Source organism: Echinops telfairi, unplaced genomic scaffold, assembly GCF_000313985.2.
Source record: "Echinops telfairi isolate 266 unplaced genomic scaffold, ASM31398v2 ScPeMD7_7468;HRSCAF=8506_0, whole genome shotgun sequence".
NCBI classification, from domain to species: domain Eukaryota; kingdom Metazoa; phylum Chordata; class Mammalia; order Afrosoricida; family Tenrecidae; genus Echinops; species Echinops telfairi.
The window spans coordinates 49,688,085-49,693,749 of NW_022111369.1; positions in this window are offsets into that span (position 1 = coordinate 49,688,085).

Consider the following 5,665-nt stretch of genomic DNA (forward strand, 5'->3'; position numbering starts at 1 on the left):
TGTGTGAGCCTCTTGGTGGATGTGTTAGGGTTCTCTAGAGAGATAAAACCAGATTGCTAATAATTATATATAGGTAGATTAGATAGATGACACAAGAAATACACAGTTAAATTATAAAGCAGTTATACAGATAGATATATAACAAAAAATAAAGTTAAATTATAAAGCCGTACAAATGGCTCAGTATAATTCAAACGTGTTAGAGATTTGTGAGACACTGGCAGTCCTTCAAGTCTCTGTAGAGAGAGTCAGATTCTTCCGGCACAGGCAGCAAACAGCAAGGCAGGTCACCAACAGTCAGTCCCCAGCTCAAGAGATGTAAATTCCAATTGTGTGGTGAAGCAGGTCTTGAAGGAACCTCAAATTATAGCGACACACTCCACAGGTTAGGATGTCCCACAGGTAGTGTAGCTTGCAAATTGAGGCACAGAACAAGTAACGCAGTTGCACACTGGTCCGATGATCAAAGAGCGAGAGACAAGAGACGAGGCTCGCTGAGCCATTTATCTTTCCACCCTCCAATTAATCCCACGTGTTTATCGGCCAGGTTGGCACAATAAACTAACTACCTCAGTGGACATACATCATACTTCCTTTGGTCAAGTATTTGAGTAAACATCCTGAGAGAGAGCTTTGAACCAATTTAAATTTGTTCAGAAATGGCTGATGAAACAAAGTTGAAACAGAGCCATCAGCCATTGGAAGTAGAATGATTACCAGAATGGGAAAGTGGGCTGAAGGAAGCCCTGGAATGGGCAGCTCAGACCTGGTGTGGGAGGCACGTTGCCAGCACTGGAGTGACATGTTAAGAGTGGCACCCTTGGCTGCATCTTTGAGCAGGGTGTCGTTCTTTCTGATTGTCGTTCAAGAGATCTAATGGTTATGCACATGTCCTGTGAGCTAGGTTACCTTCTAGCAAGGTGTAGACCTGTAGTTTTTCCTGTTGCAATTATTCCAGAATACTCGTATTTTACAAATTTAGGCCTGTTTGCGTACACTTTGTTGTTGGCTATGAATGAACTGAGAAGAGGCAGTTTGGGGCCCTGGTGTATATTAGTTTTTACTGGTAATTACCTGTTCCCTCTGTGATCATATTTTACAGCCCTACCAACAATGTGAGCGTTCCAGTATGCCCGCATTCCCACCAGCATTTGGTGGTGGCAGCCTTTAATTTTGCTTATTTAAATGTTTCATGTGTAGTGGTGGGCTAAGTAAAAAGAGGAAGGCCCTGGCTGCCACAGTGGGCTCAAGGAACAATAGGATGGTGCAGGACCAGACAGTGTTTTGTTAAATTGTGCATAGGGCTGCTGTGGGTCAGAACCAATTTGATGGCACCTAATAAAGGCTATTGGTATCCCATAAGTCTAATGTGAGTTTATCTGACAATGTTGTTGGCCACTTTGTACTAAGGCTTATTCAAATATATTTCTTGGTGGTCTATTTCTTTGACACTATAGGCTTCTACCCCCCCCCCTTGTTTTTGTTGGAGTAATAAGACTTTAGGGTTCCCACTGTCTGAATTTTGATTTTTGATTGCCCATTCTAGTTTGCTGCAACCCCTGTATCCCGACTGTGAGTTTGAACATTTCCCTCCTTGTTTAGCATCTCTTTTTGTTTAATGTGGCAGAAATTATTTTTGTGCTTCTGATTTCAGAGCCACCTTTTATGGCTTCTGGGTTTGTGTCAGAAATGGGACTTGACAGTGAAATTATTTTGAAAGCACCTAGTGATAAGGATGAAAGTCCACAAGCTGCATCGACTGGACTATGGACAGAGCCGTTGGCTGCTCATTGAAAGTAGCGGCACTGTAATGAAATGAGCTCCTTTACATGGTCTTTTGACAAACAGCTTTGAGACATTTTTCACTTAAGCCTTGAATATTGCTAACCTTTGGCCTCTTTAAGGATTGACTTGCACAAGGTGAACAACTGAAGAACTTGGCTTTCATAGTTTGTCTGGAGCTGGGCTGTAGTGTGCCCTATGATTGCCATGTACCTTGGCCAGTTGCCCATGCAAATGAGGTGATTTGTAACCTACTAGGCAAGAGGAATATCCCTAGAGGACTGAGAAGTTTGGGACCCTTGCTGGGAAGGGCCGTACCTTGAAGTTGACTAGGAGTTGTGTAAGCAGCCAACCTCAGATTAGCAGAAAAGTACAGAGCCTCAAAGAGCTGGAACTAAGTTGGGGTTTCAGCACTGAAGAGCCTGCCATGACACATGGCAGGGCCGCGAGGAGCCTGTGCAGTGGGCCAAGAAGAGACCTAAACGGCTGATAATGAGCTGAGGAGCTGCCCTATCCTGCGTTGTACCCACTTACTTCCTTAACCATGTAAAAGCTTATATGGTCTGTGACTCCTGTGTGACTTGCAGTGGATTACGGGACTCGGAGATAGTGCCATGGGAGGGAGGACTAGTCAGAATGGGTGCGAAGGTTTAAGGTCCAAAATCTCACGTCTCCTTGGGTTCTGCCTTGAACTCATCTTGATTTGCATGATCTCCCCTGAAGTTAGGGTGAGATGATGCTAATAACACTACTACTCCTGCCTGGGTTTTACAGTCACCAAGATAAATGTAATTAGAAGTAAGCTTCAGCTGACCCATAGACTAAATGTCACAAGGTCAACCCCAGAAAAGGTTATGATGCTTTCTCCCTGCCACCTCACAACACTGGAATACTGATCCAAGAACTATAAAGAGACTGAGTTTACAATTTCTGACAAGCATAATTCCATCAGTTTCTAGTCCCCTCAAGAAAGCGAATGGATTACAAATGGCGTGTGGTGGTAACACATACGATGTCTCCATGAGTCAATGGACACCAGCAACTGTTAGTTGGTAATTAACTCAAATTTGACATGCACAGCAATGCTTACAATTCGTTCTGTTTCATTTCGAGATAATGTTCTTTGAATATAGTTAGTGTTTTATAGGTATGTCAATTGTTGATACAGTAGAACTCTGGACCGGACCGCAACGCTAATCCGTTCTAGGAGCGTCACGATGCGATGCAGTGGAGTTCCGAATCAATAAAATGTTTTGAGAACAATGAGGGCAATGAGTGTACAAATGCGCTTTACACAATTGATGTGTGTATGGATTGTGATAAGAGTTGTATGAGCCCCTAATAAAATGATTAAAAAAAAAATAACTAAAAACAGATTGATCCGTTGTCAGCCACTAAGTTTTTACCCTAAACTTGCCTTTTTACACAAAACATTACACAGAAACTTCAAAGTAAATAAGCTCAGAGTTAATCTAATTTAAATAAGAAACATTAAAAAAGTTTTTAACAACTACAGAATGGCCCATACCTTGAGACAGGAGGATGTGGGTCTGTGACACGGATGGGGAGAGTAGGTGTGCAGAGAGAGTCGTTATTTGGAAGGGGAATCCCCATCCATAAAAAAGACCGGGAGCTGCTTTTCAGGAGTTTTTCCCTTCTTTGCCTTTTTTCACTAGGACCTGGCTGGCTTTCTCTAAAAAAAAAAAAAAAATCAAAAAATCTGTCTAATGTGGTCTGCTGTTGGAGTTTCCTTAACTTTTCTAACAGGGTTTACTAAATTATCACCAATATTGATCACACAGTTAACCAGTTCCTTATCATGATTCTTTTCAAAAAAATTCTTAGGACCCATGTTATTTTTATCTAAAAACAGTGCAAAAAGCCACAAAAACGAAGAAAATTATAGCAAAACGCGTGGAACACAGCTGCAAAATGGTTAAGCGCGCACTAACAACGCCACCTAACGCCAAGTGACTGAAACACAAACTACTTTTATTTACAAAAATCACGTGCCTCGGGTCAGATCCGATGTTTTGTTTGAGCTCTGATGCAAAATTTTCTCTACATTTCGCATCAAAATCTGGTTATGTCGAGTACTGATGGGGTCGAGTACGGGGTTCTACTGTACTTGGGTTTTTGATTTGGTAAACTGACATGCTTGCAAAGAATTTTATAGAAAAATAATGTAAGTTAAGAAGTTGTTCTCATAAATGTTGATACAAGACTTCAATAATCTATCATTCCCAAGCCAGCTAAAGTCAGAATTATTAAGACTTGACCTGGGAGAACGATTGTTACTTTAAATATTAATTTGAAATAAATATTAAGCTAGAAATCAAAACAACTATTTGTTATACTTCCAAAATACAGTTGTTTTTTTTTTACTTTCACAAGCTTTAATCCATTTTCTTTTCCTTTTTTTAAAAAAACATTTTATTAGGGGCTCATACAACTGTTATCGCAATCCATACATACATTAATTGTGTAAAGCACATTTGTATATTCATTGCCCTCATCATTCTCAAAACATTTGCCCTCCACTTAAGCCCCTGGCATCAGCTTGTTTTTACCCCTTCCTCCCTGCTCCCCCCTCCCTCATGAACCCCTTCATAATTTATAAATTATTTTGTCATATCTTACACTGTCCGACATCTCCCTTCACCCACTTTTCTGTTGTCCGTCCCCCAGGGAGGAGGTTATAGACAGATCATTGTAATTGGTTCCCCCTTTCTACCCGACCCTCCCGGTTTTTCTGTTTTGTCTATTCATTTTTTTATATGATTTTCTGTATATCAAATTCAGGACAGGTATAGAGCTACAAAAAACTAAGAACAATGAGCATGAGAAGAAAATGTTCTGAAATTGATTGTGGTAACCACTTAACAAATTTTAATATGAATGAGTTATTAATTGTTTGATATGTGAAGTATATACAATTAAACTATTTTTAAAAAACGGACACAATTTTTGCTCTATTAGATTTAGGTTCCATTTTGTCCATTTTTATTCTCATTGTCTGTAACCCCTAGAACAGTGCAAGTACATGCAGGTGCACAAAGAATAAATTAGCATAACAGATATTTAAAGGGAAAAAAGACAACAAACTAGGCTAGAATTATTCATTTTATTTGTCTCTAGGACTCTTAAGCCCTCAGCTTCACCAAGTAACAGGCCATACTTCTGGAAGAACAACTCTTGCCTGGGTTATAATCTTGTCAAGGAGCCAGGACTTATCAAACACATCAATTTCAGGAAGTTTTTAGCCCAGAATTTATAGGGCAGTCACAGAATTATGACAGCTTCTTAGATTTATAATTCGTAAACACAATCTAGACACATACAACAAAATAATTGAATCCATTTCTTTCCTTTGCTTTACCCTAAGAGGCTTGTTACTAAGCGAAGTTTGAGTACTGTCCTTTCCAGGACCCCTATCTTGCAGCTTCAGCTCAGAACATAAGGGAATACTTGTATTTGAAAGGCAAAATCTGAGCTCATTGTTCTCAGATAAGGACAAATTAAATTTTTTCTTACTCTACACCAGATCTAGCTTTGTCCTCATCAAATCTTCCTATTTGCAAAAGTCAAACCCTCTCTTGAAAACTCCTTGCAATATCCTTTAAGCTCTGGGAGAAGGGGTGGACCAGGGAAGAGTTGGCTTGCTCTGGGGTACAAGATTCTGAAGAGTGCTCCTATCAACCACCCGCTCCCAAATATTTACTTCTGAAGTAATTAAATATAAAAACTTTAAATGCCTTTTGTTCTAATAAAAACATTTTTAGGACAACACCAGAAACCTCTGGTCTGAAGTCATAATATATTACAATATCAATTCAAGTACATTGAGAATTTATATTATTCTTAACTCTGCACCCCCCCCCCC